This window comes from Podarcis erhardii (assembly GCF_964252035.2).
Source record: "Podarcis erhardii genome assembly, chromosome: 10".
Classification (NCBI taxonomy): Eukaryota; Metazoa; Chordata; class Lepidosauria; order Squamata; family Lacertidae; genus Podarcis; species Podarcis erhardii.
Window position 1 is genome coordinate 7,822,225 of NC_138500.1, and position 20,373 is coordinate 7,842,597.

Here is a 20,373-nt window from a genome sequence, read left to right on the forward strand (position 1 = left end):
TCAGGGGCTTTCCGCCCTCACCGCCAGTGGGAGAGGAGGCGGGAGGGGGTGAAGGGGGCCCTGGGGGGGAGGTGGATGTCAGGGAACTGCCATCGGAGAGACAGGTGGTGGACAGGCTACAGGAGAATAGGAGAGAATCTGCAGTAGAAGAGGGAACCAGCAGGGGGAGTGCAGGAGTCACAGCGGAGGGGAGGCTCTGGGATGCTTCCAGTGAGAGTAGTGGAGAGGTAACGGGACCCCCGTTGGGAACGCCCACCCTTCGCCGGAAACTGTCACGCAGAGAGTCTCGAAAGCGCATGTCTGTCAAAGAGCTTTTATGTTGGCGTAAATTCCGTAGACGCCCACTGTCAGATTCTACCAGCGACTGACGGAGTCATGCTTTGGGGGCTCCGTTAGTGCATCGGTTTGGATGACCAGCCAAACCCCAGAGGGATCAAGCTTTTACGCACAAGCAGCTCACTATCCCATCACACATATTTATTGACCTACTTAATTTATATAGCTGCCCCATAGTAGAAGTACTCTACGAAAGCGGTGTGGTGTTGTAATTGGTGTGTTGGACTAGGATCTGGGAGATCAGGGTTCAAATCCTGACTCAGGCATGAAGCTCACTGGGTGAGCTTGGGCTAATCTGAATCACGTGGCACCGTAGAAGCACATGGCGTGTTTCTTTTGTTGCAGTGCTACTATGTGCAGTGCCAGCCAGCTAGCTGGAGATGTCAGTTGGCAACCTGGCATCCAGAGATCTCTCCACATGGTCGCAGTTGGACCTGTGCCATTCACGAAACGTTCCTGAAGTCACGAACCATAGTCAGGTGTATGTCAGCAATTAAAAAACACTGGTTTCAGTAAGTTAACTCTTTGTTCAAAGAGTTATTCAAAGAAACCGGAACAGCACAGGTCTAGTGATCCCAGCAACTCTTCCCAGTAGGTCTTGCCCTAACGAGGCAGTTGCAAGGACTGAAATGTTGGGATACTGCTGGGAAGACGGGGGCATCAGGCAGGCATCAGGCAGGCCCCCAGCTGGCTCCAGCCACTGGCCGGCAGCTGGTCTCCCTTGGAACAGCATCAATCAGCGACACGAGCCTCAGATACATTTAGAGACCCGTGCACGCTCTGTCAGCAGAGTGTGTAAATCTTCTCACAGCAGAAGAGGCGGACAGAGAAATGTGTAAGCATAATGTACAGCATTTTATTCAGCATAGTTCAGGGACAGAGGAAAACATGTCTGCTTCCCTTTGTCTCCAGCAAAACAGCAGTAACACAAAACGGAAGTTCCCAGCAGACTGCTGGAAGTAAACAGGCATGTGACACACCAATCATGCCTGCTCCTTTTAAGGTGGAATGGAACTATATCCTAACATGAAGGTCCCCCCCTTCCCACAGCTGCCTAGGTCCTCTCCTCTCCAGGTTTCCCCTCCAAGCAATTGGAGATTGCGTCTGCATGCAACCAATCTCTCATCTGCTCTTTTCATTTCTCTCTGTGTTCTGGGAGACCAGGGGGAGGGGGGAGGGAGCTGGTTGCAGCAGGGTGGGGGAGACTCCTTGGATTCTTCAGCAGCCTGACTTAACTCTGTCCCTTGCCACTCCTCCTCTCCAGCCTCCGAATCAGGACTGCTCTCTGCCACAGGCTCTTCTTACTCACTAAAGCCTGTTGCCCCTTCAGCTTCCTACACCTCCTCCTCCCCCCAGGCTGCTGCCTCTTCTCCCTCTGACCATTCATCATCGTCTTACCAACACTCCCCAGGCTCTGAGCCTTCTTCCCTTGGGGGTTCCTCATCTGGTGCCCCCCCCACTCCTCAGCATCCAGCCAGTCCTGGCCACCAGTTAGTGGTGGGAAAGAATTGCTCTCTATGAAACCTGGTACACAATACTGGGCTAGATGGACCAATGGAATATAAGGCAGTGTCCCATGATCTTTTGCTCCTCTGCTCTTTGAATTGAGAAAGACTCAAGCCTTGGAAACAGGAAGAACCCAGCTGGAGGCTGGCCATTGCTGAAGGAGTCTGGCAAGGCAAGAGTAGAGCGGCTGGTTTCTCATGGCCCAAAGACCAAGAGGCACCCAAGAACGAGTTTGCATTGATATTTGAGCCATGCATTATTAATCCTCGCACTGAACGCAAATTAGCTATGCAACATGTGTGCCCGATAGAAGGCTCAACAGCCATGCAGCCAAGGAAGCCAGGATTAGTATTCAGCATTTGCCTCTTTTAAAAGAATTTGCTTCTAAATCGTATTTTCTCCTGACTTGCCGTTACATTCTGGGTAGCGATCGGTATTTTTTTAAAAATAAACACGTGCGTGCACGCACACACTCCTCTGGTGTTTAAACCCTGCAGAACAACCTCTCTTTAATATGAATGAGGCGTGTGATGCACGAGTGACAGGCAGTGGCCAGACTCTGATGGATCTGTGGTGACTTCAAGCGGAAGAGGTTTTTGTCTCCTTAGATGGAACGGAGTGGCAGCTAAATATCTCTTTAATAATTTGTAGCATGAAGTGCAGGGCGAGGGGGGCAGGGGGCAGAGAGAGCCTGACTTGGATGCACAATAATGTGGGGTTTTTTTTATGTGTGTAAAGGGTGTAGAACCAGGAGTTTGGCTCCGTTGACTTCCTGCACCACAGTGGCATGTTAGCAGCAGCAGCCGTGGGATTTGCTGCTCTGTCCTCTGATTCACTTGGGTACCACATCTGGAGAGTGCTGAAGGGCGGCAGCCAAACTGCTAGCTCAGCAGTGGACAGATGAACACAAAGGACCGGTGAGGTTTCACCGGGACCTATAAAGCAAGGATAGAAAATCTGTGGCCCCCAATGAGAGCCAGCTGGTGTAGTGGTTAAGAGCGGTGGACTCATAATCTGGTGAACAGGGTTCGATTCCCTGCTCTTCCACATGCAGCTGCTGGGTGACTTTGGCCAGTTGGCTCTGGCTGGCTTCAGGAGCTGCTCACTGCCGTGGCGCCTGCCAATTTGCCTCCTGGAAGTCCCCATATGATGTGTCTTGTGCACAACACAGCATATGGGGACTTCCGGTGAGGAAAAATGGCGGGCGCCATGGCAGCGAGCAGCTCCTGAAGCCAGCCAGAGCCAACTGCGCTACCAGGCTGGCTCCGGGCTGCTGAGGCTGCCGCTGCCACGTTTCCCAGGGACAGATTTGCAAATCTGGGGACATTCCAGGGACGGAATTTATCCGGGGACAGATTTGCAAATCTGGGGACTGTCCCTGGGAACCGGGGACGTCTGGTAACCCTAGCCTACAGAGAGTACCTTACAATGAATGAGCCTTTCCTTGGTGACATTTACCTTCAGTAGGTGAGTCAATATTTCCTGGTGTTTCCTGTTCTCCATTTCTGAATCTTTATGGACAATGAGTGGTCGCTGACTGAGAGGCGTGTTTCAGCTTTCACCACCTTCTTGTAAAGTGTCCGTAGCCTGACAACTCCGCCTGCACCTCACATTCCAGCAGGAAGTCCTCACAATGTCCAGTCAGGTGTAGGACTGATGTCACAATGGCCTCTGGCCAATCAGTGAACGCTGAAGTATAGCCACAACTCTCCAGGACTTGTGGCTGAACTTTCTGGATCTGGTGCTACTGGGCAAGGCACTGGTCCCCCTCCTTTCTTTTCCTTTACTCTCATGGTGGCCTAGTTCTCTGCTTTCTGGAAATATAATTTTGAGCGGCATAAATGTTAGAATCTGAAAGATTTTGCCAAGCAAATTGAATGTTAAGAGCAAGATCTTACATGCTGAATAAGAATGCAGCTATTTCTGGATATTGGATTTCTCTCCCCAGACCCAAGCAAATGATTTTCAAATGGGCAAGATGTTGAAAGAGGAAGAAGCATGATTTTTTCTTTTTCTTTTGCAGTTTGCTATAACCAGTACATAAAAATGATTTGTAGGGCAATTTGTATAAGGAGACCAGTGCAGTATTTTATTTCAAAAGCATGTTGTTATCAAAAATTGGACACAATCCTGCTTACAGTTGAGCAGTTTCAAGTTCCGTAATTCAGTTTTTTAAAAACTGCCCCTTTGAAATCAGCGGGGGCTTCAGAGTGTTTTGCAAGCATTTTGTACGTCTTAAAAAGACAGGACACTATACCAATGTTTTAATTCCGTCTTCTTTAGGCTTAATTGCTGTTTTAACTGGGCAAGGGTTGCCAGAGAAGCCTATTCTTGGAAACATGTGCATGGTGAATCCTAAAAAACCAACCAACCAAACCCAGAAAAAAACACCACTTTTTATTTCTTGCTTTCTTGGGTAGGTTTTGGCCCCTTCTGCACTTTGATAATGGTACTGGCCCACCTTAAAGGACTGTTGTTCAGAGTACTGCACTTCGAACAATTAGTAGTAGTAATAATAATAATCTCATCCATTTGATGGCGTTCTGAGAATTGGGCGCCGTTTCCTAATAAGTCACGCCATCAATAATCTTCTGCTGTTTCCCAGTTAAGTTTCCAGCTTTCCTGATGGCATTTCCACCCTCTCTGCTGAAACCAGCCAAGCAGCTTGGGGGGTTATGGTGGCACTTGTGCTCATTGCTGATTGAGCAATAATGAAATTAATAGCCTCTTACAGCTCTTACATTAACAATGAAGTCAGCGTGTCAGTGGCTATTTACAATACAAGTTACACTGGTGACATTCTGGTGCACTGAGCAGTTCATATTCCTAGATCTTTGCCACAGCAATAAAATCAATCAGCCATTTGCAAGCACAAGAGCATAATGAGGGGGGCTCTTCAAAGGGCAGAGCTCTCCACACTGAGCACCAAGAAAATTCAAAAAATCCTGCTCTTGGAATAAATTATTTGGAGCTGGCAAATCTGCCTATTTACATTTATTGATTCCGATTGCAGTATTGGAGGTGTACCAGATTTGGGTTTTTTATTCGGCTGGGGCTAAAAGCAAGAAGGAGGCGGCCAATGTACAAATTAGATGTGTAAAAGTGTGCACCTAAGGGCAGCTCTGCACATCATGATCCTTGTGAGAAACACCTTCTTCTTTGGCGATCCCTCGTAGCCAAGTAAGATTGTCTTCCATAAATACAGTTTTAACAGTGAGTCCGTAAGTGACTGTGGAGGCCAATTCTGGCTCCACACGTCCTTCCACAGTGGGGACATTGGTTTCTGGGTGGGAGTCGATCACGGTGTGGATTTGCCAAGCGTGCCTTCCTCTTAGCACGTTTCTCCCTTGCGTCCTGAGTTCGCGTGTCTTCAAAGCCCATGGCACCTTTGGTAAAAGCAAGAAGGAGGCAGCCGATGTACAAATTAGATGTGTAAAAGTGTGCACCTAAGGGCAGCTCTGCACATCATAATCCTTGTGAGAAACACCAGGGTGTTCCCTAAAGCAAAGATGCAAAGTGTGGATCTCATATGGAGGTATCTGATGTAACTTTGCACATTGTATTATGCTGGTCTGGTGGTCCTAGATGTGTTCCCAGGAGAATGTACCCGAGTATTGAAAGAAGCATTGGCACATGTACATATGCCCATGCTTTTCAAGTTTCCTGCACTAGTGCTAATCTAAGGAGCTGCCTCATGGCAAACCTGGGTTTACAACAGCAAATAAAGGACACCCCTTTGCTAGTGTGTGCAAGGACACACGTATCTGTATACATCTTTTGGTATAACAACTTTATCGCAAAATGCAAATTTCAGACAACGGCAGCCTTTAAGTCAGCTTAGGTAGGCTCGCATGAATGGAACACATTTCTCCCTCATCCAGTGCTATTTTTCTAGAAAAAGAAGTGCCAGAACTCACCACAAACGCCTCCCTTGTTCTCTTATGATGGAAATAGCACCCACCTGAGAGTGGCTGGAACTGAGTTCCGGCAAGTTCTGGCTGAAAAAAAGTCCAGCCCTTATCTTTCCTCTAATGCGAGTGTCCCGAGCGCAAATCCAGCACCTACCACAAGCTCTTTGTCAGAGCTGGGGTAACTGTGATCCAGGAAGACCTTACTGTACTAATAGTATTTGGACTTCCCTTGCATATGAAGACAGGCTGCGGTGGATTGAGCAGATGAGACCAATAATGGGTTCAACAGTCAATAAGGCAGTTTCGCTCGTGTGTGAGGGAAGTGAGGGGCAGGTGGGGTTCATCAACCTGGGGAGGTAGCCCATCTAGCAGAAGGAAATCTCTGCTCCAAACCTCCGCTGCCTTGTGGGATATATTTGGGAGAAGAAAAGGCTCAGAAGTAAACACTACACAAATTCAGAGTGAATTCCCTGAGACAGTTGGATGGCGTCTTGTACGCCTCCTTCTGGCAACTTCTGCAGCCAAGCTGGTGCCAAACATCTTGCTCTGCTTTCCTTTGGACCACATCGGCGAGGCTGAGAGGGGGGGTCTTGTCATCTGGGCAGCCAAGGACCTCCACACACACTGCCCAACCTAGGTGCTGCTAATGCAGCTGTTTGACTTCACCCCAGGAGGCGCACTCCATTGTGTCTTGAGACAGATGGAAGCTAACAACAATCCAGTATTCTTATCCACATTACAGAGATTTCAGTATTGGCCCAGTTTATTAGAACTGAGTTAATGCATGTGATGCACTTTGAACACTTCAGTTTTGCGATAAAGACACTCAGTATTCCTTCTTACGTAGCTGTAATGGTTATAAGGGGTTACTTGTGCGTAAGTTGCCGTTACTTTCGGCTAGAGTGCCTGGCTAACCATGCCTTGGCTGACAGCCCTCACTCCATGGCCGTTCAGTCGCTTGCAGAATCCGTCAGTGGGCGTTTCTTGAGCCTCTTCCAGCATAAGAGCTGTTTGACGCCAAGTCTCCTCCTACTCTCCCTGCGCGGAACTCTTCTACGCAAGGAAGGAGTAGGCAGAGGCGTCCCCATGCTCTCTCCACTGGTCTCGGGTGAAGAGTCTTGGAGACCTCTCTCCGAATCCTCCATCTCCCTCCCTTCTCTACTGGTGTTACGCTGAATTCCTTCCCCCCTGCTGGTCCCCTCTCCTGCATCGCTTTGGAGCCTTGCCTCCACCTCTCGCTCTGATGTCAGTTCCCTGACAGTAGCCTTTGCTAAAACATCTTCAGGAATTCTGTGTGATCAGGCTGTACAAGGGGAGGAACTCTGCATATGTTGAGAATAAGTGGTCTTTGCTATTGTTCCCCATATTCCAGAACTCAGGCTTGAGATTCATTGAAGGCTGAGGGCTGGTCCCTGGCACAAATTAAGCTCAAGGTCTGCCCTCATTAGAGTTGCCTGTGTATTGGGCTTTTTCCTTTTCCTTTTCCTGACTGCTGCAGACTCTTGAATCCTTGCGGAAGAACTGATGGGCTGGTGCATCTGGGAGCGGAATCTTTAAAAGGGTTGAAATCAATGTGAAGTGTCACTCAAGTGGCCCAACAATGCCGGGAAATCAATGCAGAATCCGAAATGAAGAACATGCAGGGGAAATGATGGCATTTGTTTGCAATTCTAATACCGTGAATCAACAGATCGCTTGCAAAACGCTCCTAATGAAAAATGCACATAATAGATGTGCCAGAGGCAGATGAGGAGAGCGGGAGAGGAGAACAAGGTGTGCACGTTCAACTTTTGGAAAAGAGAACAAAGAAGGCAGATAAAATGTTTTTTTCCTGAATCTCATAACTATTTCCACAGTTGCAGTGGCGAGCCTATTCACCTTTGAAGTGCCAAGGAGCAAAGAGCTGGTAGCAAAAGGCACATTAAGTTATGGGTGATGGGTTGGCATTTCCTTCTAGGCAGTGTTGGCTCTGGGTTTCGGAGGGCCCTTGGGCAAGAGGACCCCAGGGGCCCCCTTTCCTCCTGAGTGGCCCTATCATGTTGCTTTGCCCTGTCGGGGAGAGGGCAAGGCAAATGAGAAGCAGGGAAGCTGTGCCCCTCCAGATATTATTGGGCGAAAACTTCCCCCATCAGCCCCAACCAACACAATCAGTTCTTAGGAACATTGGGGTTTATAGTTCAGCAGCGCCAGATTTAGGGCAGTGTGGGCTGTTCCCCAGCACAGGTTGCTGAGCTGAGGGGACACAAGACTGAGAAGATCCATAATTCAGAGGATCCATTTGTGGGTGCCCAATTTTGGCCTTGCACAGGGCACAATATTACAATTTTTTTTTACCAAAGTCCACCTCTGAATCCAGCAATATTTGGAGGGACCCAGGTTCCCCAACTTTGACCTAAGGGAAAAGCTAAAGAATTGGGGTGTCCTGTCTTTGCAGGGGGCAGGGACAACCACAGGGTTTTTTGGGGGGGAGGGGGGCACATGACATGAAATGATGAATGGTAGAGTATTTTGCTCTGTCTCATAATGCGAGAATTTGGGGTCTCTGGATGTAGGTTCAGGGCAAGGAGGAGGAAAGTTTGCATGTCAGACAACGGATTTGTGGAATTCACTGCCACATCAATGTGATTATTACTAGTAGGTTAGATGCCTTATTAAAAAGGTGGTACAGACCCATTAGGGACGTGGGTGGTGCTGTGGGTTAAACCACGGAGCCTAGGACTTGCCGATCAGAAGGTCGGCGGTTCAAATCCCTGCGACGGGGTGAGCTCCCGTTGCTCATTCCCTGCTCTTGCCCACCTAGAACCTAGCAGTTCAAAAGCACGTCAAAGTGCAAGTAGATAAATAGGTACCACTCTGGCAGGAAGGTAAACAGTGTTTCCATGCACTGCTCTGGTTCGCCAGAAGCGGCTTAGTCATGCTGGCCACATGACACCGGCTCCCTTGGCCAATAAAGCGAGATGAGCGGCGCAACCCCAGAGTCAGTCACGACTGGACCTAATGGTCAGGGGTCCCTTTACCTTACTACAGACCCATTGTTGAATGATCAACCGTGGTGGCTGCATGGAACCTCCATCTTCTGAGCTCCTATCCCTCTGAATACCCAGCACCCTGCTTGTGGTCCTCACCATTGCAGGCACCTGGCTGGAAGCAGACTGCAGGACGAGATGGGCCTTTGGATTAATCCGCCAGGGCTGCCTTCATGCTCTTTAGAGAACGTTGCCGACATCTCTGCTACAAACAGATGGGAAGAGCAGTGATGGTGCAATTCTCCCAGGCTTCCTAATCATTTAGCACTTTGTAGCACAGGGGTAGGGAAGCAGGCTGCCTCTGCCACAGAACCATCCCCCTTGGCACTGAGCAATTAAGGGTGTGACAGAAGAGGAGGTGCTGTGGCTCTGGGCGAGGATGGGATTGAATGGCGTTTAATAAGGAGAGGGATTTGTGATGCTCTCTCTCTCTCTCTCTCTGTGGCAAAGCCCTTTCCTGAGAAGGTGTGTTTGCTCAGGCTCCAGGCTGCAGCTGATGATGGGATGGAGGGTTGCTGAGCGCTCGCCAAGCAAGGCCATGTTTTTCCAATCAGTCCTTTTCCTCCATCTATTTACCCTGGAGAGTTTGCACCCCTCTTTGATCCTCTGCGGCGGAAAATGCAGAGTAAGGCCTGCTTAATCACAACTTGCTTTTTTCCTGACCATCGGTCACCATTTCTTCTTCATCCTCATTGTATTATTCAAGAAAGCCTATTAAATACTTGACTTCGGAATTGATTAACTCTCCATTTTTGTTTTTTAAAACAAGATTGCCATTGAAATTCTCCAATGATTAGCACTTGTAGAAAGAAGGAAAGGTCAGCTTAAAAAGAAGAAGAAGAAATGTTTTCTTCTTCATCAACTGGGGGCAAGAGGGCAGCTTGAGAAATTCTGCCGAAAAGCACACACATTGAATACCCATTGCTCTCTGATTTGCTTTTCCTCCCCTTCTCCATTTCATGTACCCCAATGGGCACGCTCACCTCCCTCAATTTGGAATTGAGCTAAGCAAACCACTCCCCTTCCCCAGTAAAATACATTCAGAAAATTGGTTCACTTTGTTCTAAGCCCAGAAATACAACCATGGGCAAAGAAAAACAAACAAACTACATTTATTGTAAAATGCACTACTTGTGAAAAGTCCTTAAGAAGGGAACACTCTGCCATCGTAATCTGTTTTGTTAATTCACGGGAGAGCTCTCTCTTGAATTTCATACAGTGGTACCTTAGGTTAAGAACTTAATTTGTTATGGAGGTCCGTTCTTAACCTGAAACTGTTCTTAACCTGAGGTACCACTTTAGCTAATGGGGCTTCCCGCTGCCGCCGTGCTGCTGCTGCGCAATTTCTGTTCTCATCCTGAAGCAAAGTTCTTAACCTGAGGTACTATTTCTGGGTTAGCGGAGTCTGTAACCTGAAGCGTCTCTAACCCAAGGTACCACTGTACAACCCTGTAGAGCAGTCCAGTTCAGAATGCCTCGGATGGAAGCCAAACGAACTGCACTGAGGTTTGCGGTTGTAAACAAGATTGCAACCAAAATTTCAAAGTTTTCAAATTGCATGGTTCTGACACAGCAGGAGTGTGAAGCCCAGCTTACAACATGTGACAAATGCCCAGCAAGGTACTGGGAAATGTAAAACATTTTCCCTCAGTCCTCTTCGGCTTCTGCAGCCCACTGCCGTCAGGTAGGGCTTCAGGGATTGTGGAGAAATAAAAGAAGAAAGACATAACAAGGATTTAAAGAGCTCTGTGGAATTGTTTTGCAGAAATGGAGTTCAGTGACCTCTCTCTCTCTTAACATCCCAGGTAGCTACTCATAGGACTTGCTCAGTGCTAGGCTGTAACTTCAATTTTCTTCTTCCTCGTATTTCTAGATAGAGCTGTCTCTTTCCTTCTTACCCGCTTCTTGTGGGGAGGTATAGGATGTGTGGTCCATGCTGTTCAAGCCTGCTAAGCATGGAAAACCTAAGAAGAACTAAGCAAACATCTCAAGGGCTGCTTCTCCCCGTATGAGCCGACTTGGACCCTGGGATCATAACCCGAGGTCCTTCTTCATGTGCCTCCGCCACAAGAGGTCCAGAGGGTGGCAACATGAGAACAGGCCTTTTTTGCCGTGGCTCCCTGTTTGTGGAATGGTCTCCCCAGGGAGGCTTGCCTGGCCCCTTCATTGTGCACCTTTAGGCACCAAGTGAAAACATTCCTCTTTCACCAGGCCTTGGGCTGTTTAACAGTCTATGCCCTTTAACCTGTGTTTGTAGAAGGGGAGCGGTTATGGGTTTGTTTTGTTTCTGTTTTCTGTATTTTGTGCTTTTGTTTTGTATTTATACCCTGCAAACCACCCTGAGATCTTTGGATGAAGGGCAGTATACAGATTTAATAAATAAAAATAAAATAAATAAAAATGTGCAGCGAGTTCAGCACTGTATTAGTCACAGTGGCTAAGCAATGTTAGAAATTAGCCAGGCGCCAGATGTGTTTTGAGACTTGAGTGGGTTCTGAAGTTGGCGAATGGGAGAGCTGCTAGATAGAAAGCAAAACAAGAGACGTAAGGGTCATAAGTTCAATATCTTCTGTAGACACCGGAAGGAGTCTTCAGAAGGGTCATCTTGAGTAATGATGCTGGAGGCTTTGTTCGAGTCTTCTGGAGTTATCTGTTTTTGCAATAAATCCTCCTTTTCAATTACCTATGCTTACTGTGTTATCAAAGCTGGGAACCTGGACTCCTGACAACTGGCTCTTAGCATCTGGGAACGATAGATTGTGCCACAAACTCCAAATACGCTAGCATAGCCACATGCTTACAGCAAGGATGCAGAACCTGAGGACCTACTAATGTTTTAGGTCTACAGCTCCCATCATTCATCCTTTATCACTATTCATACTAGCTGGGTCTGATAGGACTTGGAGTCCAACAATAAATGCAGCAACATCAAGTGATGTAAAGGTATGTGTGGATCTGGCCCAAGTCAATTTACATTCCACACTGATTCTATTCTGGTCACTGCTGCCTTTCTCGCTTGACTCTTCCCAATTACCTCCACTGCAGTCCTCAGAGAGACAAGCAAAGAGGGAGATAACCTTGAAGTTTTCTCAGAGATGCGAAGCAAAAACATAACCTTTAATAAAAATGGAAATTTTTTTTAAAAGGGAGAAACGGGGGCAAGAGGTGAGGGCTACAGTCCTGCTTGCAAATAACCCAGATTAGTATTCACCCTTCTTTAAAAATATACATTGCAAAAAAGAGCATCTTTTATCATTCCGGTGATCAGCATTGAATCTATAAGGATGATGTGTGGATTTCCCACATTATATTCTGTCAATATATATCTCATGGGTTCGCTCTGCCCTATGTTCAGCTACTCCTAATTTTTGGTTGGACTAGGAGAACTCCCAAAATTATTTCTGGAATTTGAGCCTCCGGTTCATGGCAGTTTTCAGTTTCTCCAAGTCAGCTGCCTTTCCATCAACTCCACTCTTAACTGCCTATAGGTAAAGGTAAAGGGACCCCTGACCGTTATGTCCAGTTGTGGGTGACTCTGGGGTTGCGGCGCTCATCTCGCTTTATTGGCTGAGGAACCCGGCGTACTGCCTATAGGTAAAGGTAAAGGGACCCCTGACCGTTATGTCCAGTTGTGGGTGACTCTGGGGTTGCGGCGCTCATCTCGCTTTATTGGCTGAGGAACCCGGCGTACAGCTTCCGGGTCATGTGGCCAGCACGACTAAGCCGCTTCTGGCAAACCAGAGCAGCGCACAGAAACGCCGTTTACCTTCCCTTTTTTTAAAAAAAATAATAATATTTATTAAAGTTTTGAAAGTTACAGAAAGAAAAAAGAAAAAGAATTAAACATAACAAAATCATACAATACAACCCAAAAACAAAAATATTACATATACATAACAAAAACAACAACAAAAACAGTTAAAGAAAGAAAGAAAGAAAGAAAGAAAGAAAAAAGAAACACAACCAATACTTTCAATGTTATTAACTTTCTTTTGCTTGTTTCAGCGACCTCCTCACACCTCCCTTTTTTGTATTCCACTTCGATTGTTTCAGCAAATCCTTTCCATCTTCCTCAAACTTCTGTCCTATCATTTAACTTAACAAATTCTAACATTATTTTTTCCTTTAATCCAATTACAATCTATTATACTTAATTCTTTATAACATTTCTGCTAAAGCCATGTAACTTCATTCCAACATCTTTCTAACATTCCTTAATTTTACATTATTTCTGTAGATAATCTTTAAATTTCTTCCAATCTTCTTCCACTGACTCTTCTCCCTGGTCTCGGATTCTGCCAGTCATTTCTGCCAGTTCCATGTAGTCCATCACCTTCATCTGCCAACGCCGTTTATCTACTTGCACTTTTGTGCTTTCAAACTGCTAGGTTGGCAGGATCTATACGCCTATAACTGCCTATAAGCACACTGTAAACAAGCAGTCTTGATGTGACTGTTCATATGGCTTAATCAAGGCCATTTTTCTGCAGTCGTTTTACTGATGTGTGCCTCTGCTCTCGCAGAACACCATGACCGCCTCCCCCAAGCTTAGCCAACCGTAGCCATATCAACATTGTGCTTTTTGTGGGCACAATTAATGAATGGGGGGAGGCTTTTTAGAGCCTAAATTCATGGCAATTTTAAAACTGGGCACATGTAGAGATCTGTAAATTTTTGTGAGAGAGGGAGAGAGACCAAAGAAGAGGAAAAAGAAAGAAAAAACCCAAGTATTTCCAAAGCTCAGAAATAAATTCAGGTTGGGAGACACAGTTTGTGAATGGCTACGTCAACTTCCAGGAATCCCAACACCTCTTTTCCATTATGTGTTACTACCGTGAATGCTATGATTTTTGCACAAATCCATAAATATATATCTGGGACTCTGCGTGGGATTCAGCACCCTGGGAGTCTCAGCGTCCTTTTTGATTTAGAACAAGTTTGTAATTGCTTTAGCTGTAAAGATAGGATGATGTCTGGTGTTGAGTCTTCAAAGCTAGAGTGGGACATTGTGGAATTTCTGGAGGCCAGTGCCCTATGTAGCTTTTTACCAGTGCTATTCCCAGTGAGTGGGGACAACTTTAACCAGATCAACTTGTGTTAGCGAAAAGGGCAGGCAAGAATCCAACACAGAACTCCAGGAAGGCCACTAAGTTATGTTCTGCATGCAATAGACTCGTCACTGTTATTGCACCCAAAGTGTAATCTGGAACATACTCAGAGGTTTCTTCCTTGAATTAAGCTTTCATAGAATTTCAAGAGAAGCAAGGAGGCCAAGGAAGAGGAGGAAGAGGAAGAGAAGAAGTTTCCACTGGATTTCATCTAAAGAGATGTTCATAGGGTCATAGGAAGGTGCCTTATATTGAGTCAGACCATTGGGATCCACCTAGTTCAATATTGTCCACACTGACTGGTGGCATTTCTCCTGAGTTTCAGACAAGGTGTCTTCCCTTGCTTTACCTGGAGATGCTGATCTGAGGGACAAGTTGTATAGTTTAGTTGGAAGGTCAGCAATGCCACATTTTTAGTTCTTCAAGAACTCTTGCATGGATTTTATCCAGGCGTGGCAATTTACCAATTTTTATTTTGTCTGTTGGGCCTAGAACTTTGTCTCTCATCCCTTCTATCTGCCTGAGTTCCTCAGACTCCTTTCTTGCAAGTTCAGGCAATGGGAGAAGAGGGAGCAAGCTAACAAAATGAATTTCAGTAGGGACAAATCCCAGGTTCTGCACGTAGGCAGGAAGAACCAGGTGCACAAATATAGGACGGGGGACACCTGGCTTACTAGCAGTACATGTGAAAAGGATTTAGGGGTCTTGACCACAAGCTTAACATGAGTCAACACTGTGATGTGATGCAGCAGCAAAAAAAAAAGCTAACGCTATACTAGGCTGCATCAACAGAAGTATAGTGTGCAGATTAAGACAACTCATAGTACCACTCTATTCTGCCTTGGTCATACTGTGTCCAATTCTAGGAACCACAATTTCAGAAGGATGTTGACAGAGTAGGGCGACCAAGATGATCAAGGGTCTGGAAACTAAGCCTTATGAGGAGGGTTTGAAGGAATTGGGTATGTTTAGTCTGGAAAAGAGGAGTCTGAGAAGAGATATGAAAGCCATCTTCAAATATCTTTTTTTAAAAAAATGATATTTATTAAAAGTTTCAAAAATTACAGAGAAAGAAAAAAGAAGAAAGCAACAACAACAAAAGAAAATTTTCAAAGCATATATAACAATACTTAAAAGAGGGAAAAAAGAAAAAAAACATAAAAATCAATACAACAATAACTAAAAAACACAATATTCCATATCTTTGTCTTTCATTAGCTTGTTTCATCGACCTCCTCACACCTCCCTTTTTATATTCTAGTTTAGTTATTTATTTCAGCAAATTCTTTCCATCCTTCTCAATTTTTTTAAATAGTTTGTCTTAACAGTCTAACCTATTAATTAACTCAGCAAATCCTTTCCATCTTTCACTATATTCTGTCATTCAGTTTACCTTAGTTTATTTTAACCTTATCTTCCCAAAAATACCTTAAGACTTAAAACTTAATATTTATTTATACATAATTCCTTATAACATTTCTGCTAAAGCCAAATATTTTCATTCCAACATTTTTCCTAATACTCATTAATTTTACACTAATTCCCAAAATAAATTTTTAAAAGTTTTCTTCCAATCTTCCTCCAGCATCTCTTCTTCCTGGTCTCGGGTTATGTCAGTCCTTACTGTCCATTCCATCTAGTCCATCAACCCGGTAATCTTATATCCGAGGCTCTTAAGTCTTTTCCATGTCCCTTCTGCAGGTCTTCTTCTTGTTTGTACTTGCACTTTACCTTGTCTTTTGTAGATCTCTTTCTTAATTTATTTCCTTTCTCATTGAGGAGTAGGTCTCGGGGATGTTCCAACTCAAAAATATCTCCATCTCTCCTCATCAGATCGGCCCATTCCCCACAGTCCCATTCCCCACAGTCAACAGTGTAGTTTGGAGGGACTTTGAAACATGCTTTTAAATATTTTCTGGACTACATCTTCAAATATCTTAAGGGCTGTCACATGGAAGAGGGAGCATGCTTGTTTTCTCCTGCTCCAGAGGGTAGGACTCGAACTAATGGCTTCAAGTTACAAGAAAGGAGATTCTGACTAAACATTCGGAAAAACTTTCTGATGCTAAGAGCTGTTCGGCAGTGGAACAGACTCTCACGAGAGGTGGTGGACTCTCCTTCCTTGGAGCTTTTTAAGCAAAGGCTGGATGGCCATCTGTCATGGATGCTTTAGCTGAGATTCCTGCATTGCAGGGGGTTGGACTAGACTGACCCAGGGGGTCCCTTCCAATTCTATGATTCTATCTGCCCTATATATTCTACTGTGAACAGACAGAAACAATTCATTCTGTTTCTTTGCAATGTCCTTATCCTCCTGTAGCACTCCTTTGACTCCATACCTGAAGGAGCATCTCCACCCCCATCGTTCTGCCTGGACACTGAGGTCCAGCGCGAAGGGCCTTCTGGCAGTTCCCTCACTGCGAGAAGCCAAGTTACAGGGAACCAGGCAGAGGGCCTTCTCGGTAGTGGCACCTGCCCTGTGGAACGCCCTCCCACCAGATGCCAAAGAGAAAAATAACTACCAAACTTTTAGAAGACATCTGAAGGCAGCCCTGTTCAGGGAAGCTTTTAATGTTTAATATACTATTGTATTTTAATATTCTGTTGGAAGCTGCCCAGAGTGGCTGGGTAACCCAGCCAGATGGGTGGAATATAAATAAATTATCATCATCATCATCATCATCATCATCCATGTCATCCAAGGGTCCTTGTTAGGCAGTCTCCTGTTACTAATGTAAATAAGAACTTCTAATTAATGGTTCACACATGGGGTGAACAAGAACAATGATTCAAGAATGCTGGTTTCCAGCTGGAAGGTGTCTGTTGACAAGTTCCACAGCTCCCGATGCCTCAGTCATTCACAGGCACCCTGGACTCCTTCGGGAGGAATGGCGGGATATTAAAAAAATAATAAAATAAAATACTTCACGGTTCCATGTGCACGCTTTGTTGACTCATCGCTGGCTCAATGGAATGCTGATCGCAAATCTCTTTTGACTTCTTGCTTTATCTAAAGCTTTAAATAACCGTAGCTCAGAGACTAAAGCACAAGTCATACCACATGCATATCAACTGCACAACTGTGTGCAGCAAAGCCTCTGGGGTGATGTTCCAGCCGTCTGCCGAAGTAGGGGTGCTTGCAAAACCTTCCCCATCCAAATTCCTCTCTGGATTTTGGGGGTTCTGAAGGACCCAGTCTTCATTCTGGAATGGCAGCCATACACCAGCAATCCAGAAATGTTCTGCTGTCACCTCTGTGAGATGAAAGCTTAGCTGAGGTGAAAAGTTCCAGCCTCCTCGTGCTAAAGCATCAGATTGCCTTCCTTCCCTGCTGTCTTTTACAATGGCTGAATAATTTTCTTTTTTGAACAGAGCCTTTTGTTCATTGTGACACGGCTGCTTTGCGAAACATCAAGAATGATTACTGAATTATTGGTGATGTTCAGGAAGTCGGGGGGGGGGGGGGAGAACACACACACAGTTCTCCGAGAAATTATTGCTGAGCAAATGACTTGGCAAGGAGGAGAATGACGGCAACCTTAAGATTAGCCGCTCCACACATTGTCTCGGAAGAGCTGGGAACTTTGAACAGTTGTGGTGGGTGACCTTTGCCTGAAATGGAAACAAAGAAGAGTGAATAGGGAAAAGTTTTGCGTGGACAGGCGGAGTCCCTCAAACCCTGGGCGGCCCCCGTGTGGAATAACGACTCAAGACAACGTGCTATGGGATTAAAATTGGCCACAACTTAATTTTGTTTCAGATGTGCGTAGACCTTGGCTCAGGCATTGGGTGTTTATCCCTCCCAGTCCCCCGCTGGGGATCTGGGGAACATCAGGGTTATCCAGTGTGTGTGTGGGGGGATGGGTTGGCTCTGGAGAACATATGTTCAAGCAGAGAGAGCCCGCCCCCGTTACACCACCGTCGTCGCAGGGGAGAGCAATGACGACCTCTAGGCGTACGGCCAGAGCCTCCCCTCAAACAACCCCTTTAACAGGGAACCCTGGTATTGCCGCTGCAAAGAGGAGGGGGTGTGGGTCACCACTGCACGCCCCCTCCTCATTTAGGGAAGATAGACTAAGCCCAAGGTCTGACACCCCCAAAGTTGTGACGTTTTGCTATGGGAAAGGCAAACCTGCCAATGCAGGAGAATTCCTTTCCGGCCCTTCAACAGCGACCTTGACGTAGCAGCGCCTGCATACCTGTGGAGAAAAGGTTAACCTGCCAAAGAAGTCTTAACTGAGGGTGGGTAGGGTGGGAGAAGCTCTGGAGCCAACTGGCGATTCCCAGGTAAAATCCTCCCCCTATTGTGTGGGCAGGTAGTCCCTCCCCCTACCTGGCCTGGTCACCTTGGCAACGCCTCCCCAGGCGGGATTGGGCAACTGGCTGAGGTAGGCGGAGACCTCCAGGTATCCCACCTGAGGGGAGGCGAAGCCAAGCCTGTGGTTAAGGGGCCGCATAGGGTCCAGGAGGCTGTGCGCAACCACGCAAAGGGTGCCCCCCGTTTAATGTGGGGAGTGGTCATTCCTCCTTCTCTCATAACACTAGAACGAGTGGACAACGAAAGAAGCTGAATGTTGGAAGATTCAAGACAGATGAAATAAAGCCACAAGAAATAGTGATAGCCAACAACCTAGATGGCTTTAAAATAGGATTAGACAAATGCATTGAGGAGAGGAATATCGATGGCTACCAACCCTGATCAGTATGCTCTGTCTCCATGTTCAGAGGCAGCGATGCTTCTGAAGGCCAGTTCCTGCAAACCACAGGAGGGGAGAGCTGCTCTTGTGCTCAGATCCTGCTTGCAGGTTTCCCATGGGCATTTGGTCGGCCACTGTGAGAACAGGATGCTGGTCTAGATGGGCCATGGGCCTGATCCGGCAGGCTCTTGTTCCTCTGAAGCTTTCCTGGGGCTCCTTAACTATAAAATAAATAATGGTGGATTTGAAAGTCAGCATACAGCGTGGTGTAGTGGTTAAGAGCGGTGGACTCGTAATCTGGTGAACCGGGTTCGCTTCCCTGCTCCTCCACATGCAGCTGCTGGGTGAACTTGGGCCAGTCACACTTCTCTGAAGTCTCTTAGCCTCACTCGCCTCACAGAGTGTTTGTTGTGGGGGAGGAAGGGAAAGGAGATTGTTAGCTGCATTGAGACTCCTTAAGGGGAGTGAAAGGCGGGATATCAAGTCCATACTACTACTACTACTACTACTACTACTACTACTATTCCTCCTCCTCCTCCTCCTCCTCCTCCTCCTCCTCCTCCTCCTCCTCCTCCTCCTCCTCCTCTTCTTCTTCTTCTTCTTCTTCTTCTTCTTCTTCCAGGTTTCTACATGGTACAACATGCTCTAGAGCAGTGTTTCCCAACCTTGGGTCTCCAGCTGTTTTTGGACTACAACTCCCATCATACTTAGCGAGCAAGACCAGTGGTCAGGGATGATGGGAAGTGTAGTCCAAAAACAGCTAGAGACCAAAGGTTGGGAAACACTGCTCTAGAGCAGCCTTTCTCAACCTGTGGGTCCCCAGATGTTGTTGAACTACAACTCCCATCCCCTAGCTAGCAAGGCCAGAGCTAAGGGATGTTGGGAGTTGTAGTCTAACAACATCTGGGGACCCACAAGTTGAGAGTCTTCAGCACAGGATGGATTACAACAGCAGACAGATCCATATGGGAAATGTTCCCTGTAACTGCAAGGCAGGTGTGGGGGACCGTTGACCTTCCAGAAGATGCTGAATTCCCAACTCCCATTGGGCCCAGCAAGCGCTGCCAATGTCCAGGGATGATGGGTGTTATGGTTCAGAAAGATCTGGAGGGCCAAAGGTTCCCTACATCTGCTGTAAGGAGAAAGGTTTGAAAGCTCGAGAAAAAATGGCTGAGGATCCAATTTTTTTGAAATATGCCAATGCTGAGAGCGAGTGAACAAACATCTGTTTCGTCCATTAAAGACAAGAACAGCTGGATCTGTGTGCAGTTGCCCCATGGCAGCCTTCTCTGCAAATAACCTTTCACACTGACTTTGCCCACCAAGATGGCCATTGGGTCATTCTGGGGAGGAAGGAGTATAAAAGGATTTCCTGTTCCAGCTAAGCTTTGCTTGAGCAACAAGGTCTTCCTGAGCTCTGGTGTGCTCCTTCTTGATTTGTCCCATTGTCCTGCTATACTCGGTGGTTATTATTATTATTATTATTATTATTATTATTATTATTATTATTACAAGAACACACATGGAATAAAAGAACACAATTCTCAAGCAGCTGTGCGAGATGCTGGAATGTCTAGGAGTCCTTGGGCATAAGCAACAGACACATAATCACCCTTCATGGGTTAAGATCTTTGATTTATTCCACTGAGATTTATTGGAGCTTTTTTCTCTCTTCATCTCATTTCCTCCCTCTTGAGAAAGAAAGGATGAATTAAAGAAAACAAAGCCAAGTAAACATTTGCTGGCAACTAGGGAAGGAAGGTGGTACGGGAAAGATTACTTCCTCTGG

General features: G+C 46.3%; 1 protein-coding gene and 1 long non-coding RNA gene across 2 annotated transcripts in view; one reads left to right on the forward strand and one right to left on the reverse strand.

Moving 5' to 3' along the window:
* The window catches only part of PLXNA4 (plexin A4), a 621,967-nt gene that overhangs the window by 120,131 nt on the left and 481,463 nt on the right, over window positions 1–20,373 (forward strand). The gene's annotated exons all lie outside the window — the stretch shown is intronic.
* Window positions 2,321–3,428, reverse strand: LOC309352043. Its single transcript, XR_014161054.1, has 2 exons — window positions 3,301–3,428; window positions 2,321–2,777 (listed from the first exon to the last, which is right to left on the reverse strand). It is a non-coding gene; the product is annotated as an uncharacterized lncRNA (long non-coding RNA).